Source organism: Chinchilla lanigera, unplaced genomic scaffold (genome assembly GCF_000276665.1).
Source record: "Chinchilla lanigera isolate Chin_1 unplaced genomic scaffold, ChiLan1.0 scaffold00070, whole genome shotgun sequence".
NCBI lineage: Eukaryota > Metazoa > Chordata > Mammalia > Rodentia > Chinchillidae > Chinchilla > Chinchilla lanigera.
The window spans coordinates 9,865,890-9,868,429 of record NW_004955471.1 but is presented as its reverse complement, the minus strand read 5'-3'; the positions used below and the strand labels follow the sequence as shown (position 1 = coordinate 9,868,429).

General features: G+C 36.9%; 1 pseudogene; it reads left to right on the top strand.

Annotated features, from left to right (window-relative positions):
• Positions 1-1,503: 1,503 nt before the first annotated feature.
• Positions 1,504-2,267, top strand: LOC102026630 (annotated as a pseudogene).
• The last annotated feature ends 273 nt before the right edge of the window (positions 2,268-2,540 follow it).

The following is a 2,540-nucleotide window of genomic DNA, read 5'->3' as shown; positions in this document are numbered from 1 at the left end:
ATAGTGCTCTTTGATTTGTCTATAGACTCCTCAGAATTTTACCATGACCTGTCATCTAGGTTGGGGAAAAAACTTCAGATCACGCATCCCAAAATGGACTAAATTAAAAAAAAAAAAAAAAAAAAAAACAGTCTCAGAAGTGGAAAGAAATTCAGTAATATAATTTCTTCCAGTTGGTAGAAATTTGATTGGTATATGAATGTTTCAGCATTTCCCATTGAAATGAATGGCAAGAATTTTGACACACACAGATTCCCACAAAGTGTCCATAGTTCTGATGGATTGTCATTCCTGTATCATTATAGGAATTAAGTTTTGAGTCACCTGGAGGCAAAGAAACATTGAATAGGTTATTGGAAAAAAAAAAGTACCAAAGTAAGTACTACTGTGGTCTCAACAGTAATTATAGAACTGACGATGAAATAGTTGCAATATTTCTTATTTGTTGCTATGATTTCATCATCTGCTTGTCTGTTGGTGTCTCAATCTTTTTTATATTCTATACTTTCTAATTTCCTCTGACTTAAATGCTATACTCCTAGCATTTTATATAAAGCATGTTCTGACTATGTCATTTTTTTACATTGGTAAAATAAAAATATAATTGACTTTGATCTAACAAGTAAATAATTATCTCCCAGACATGAATTTGGTGATCACTGGGATATTGGATTTCCAATGTTTGGAAGAGAATGAATATGTTTTCCTTAGTAATAGAGTGATTGTATTATGGTATATAGGAATGCCACACTTTTATTGAGTAGAATTTTCAATATACGTTGAAGGAGTGAATTATCAGATGTGATGTACAACTGAACATGATTTCTACTCTTTAAGTGGTTCTACCTGTATTACAGGACATGATAAATTGAGGTTACATTCTTTAGATTTCTTTGTCTTTAAGGTCCTGGATTAAACGTGTTTTCTAACAAAAGAGATACTTGTGTGATAGTAGGAAAGGAGAAGTTAGGGAAAGCCCTGTATTTTCTGTTTCTTCTTTGTCCCTATGAAGAGTATGGTATTTCTAGTGAAGGTTTGTAATTTTGTTATCGTCTTCCTCCTGCCCGCTCCCACACTTTCAGGGACTTTCCAGGGAGGTGCTTTCTTGGCTATGGGCATTCCCTTCACTGTGCTGCCTTCCTATGAGTACAGAGCTGAGGGTTAAGGTGAGCTGCGTGGGGACATTTTTCCATTGGGACTGATTACTTTCTAATGCTAATAATGATATTTCCTCCCTACAATTTTAGAAAATTTTAAGCAGAAAGGAAATGAGTAAATAGGTAAAAGACCCCAATTCATGACTTAAGATACCGTAGTGGCTTATATGGCACCTGGCTACCATGTTAAGATGAAGGGGAGGGGGAGAAACCCAATCTGTGGCTGTGGGTACTGGAAAGTTTTGGACCCCGGGCTGGGGCAGGTCCTCCCCGGAAGCCTCAGTTGATCCCACGCAGGGCGATCATGATGTGAGTTAGCAACTGGACAGTAGAAGTGCAGGAAACAATGTCATTTCCAGTTACAACCCAGGGATCCCAGCAAATATAGCCACCATGGAAGCTCCATGGCGCTGTTTTGCTATCACCTCAATATCTCCCAAGGAGACTAGCTGGATACTTACACTGAAGTTAATTGAGACTCTGGAGCCCTTTGGGGTTTATAGAGAAGGAGAAGAATTGCGGTGCAGGATTTTAATTGTGGGAAAATTAAATAACCTAGTAGAAGAGTGGAAATGAGAAACTTCAGAAAGCAAGAACCTTCCAAAACCTTTAATTGAACATGCTGGAGAAAAAAATGGCTGCATCTGGATATTTCAGATGAGGAGAACCTACAAAAAGTGCTGAGCTTGAAGCACTGTGTGTTGCTCGGAGCCATGCTGAATGAATCAAATTTTTCACCTCATGCAGTGAGAAATTGATTTTCCAAGAAAAAATAAAACATTTAAATTCTATCAAGGAGTCATTTTTACCATTATCAAACTTTGTTTGAGTGGGATAGAGATTGATATTTTGTTTGCATGATTAACACTGCAGACTATTCTAGAATATTTGGACCTGTAAAATGACAGCCTGCATAAAAATTTAGATATAAGATACATAAGAAGTCATAATGGCTACAACATCTATTCCAAAATACTAAGTTTCCCTAACTATGTTTTCTGGGCTATGCTAGCCATAAGAACTGGCCATCTTTATCAAAATGCAATAACATCCATCCCTGTGTATGAATTTTCTTGGTATTTTCTAAGTGGGAATGATCAAAACCACTAGTATTAAAACAGTCTGAAGAAGGGAGCCTTTATTTGCCTGTGTAGAACCCAAAGGTGTACCACAGTGACAGGCATTATATTATTCCTACAGCAAAACTTTAAGAACAACATGTCCATTTCAACATGGAGGTCATTGGTAAGGTGTTTAAACCAGGTCTTACTATCAAGGATGAAATTTTGCTGAGTAATGCAGAGTGGTCCAAACTTTCAGAAGCAACAAACTCCTTTCAAAAGTACAAGTGTGATATTGTACTTCTAACATGTGAACCATTGG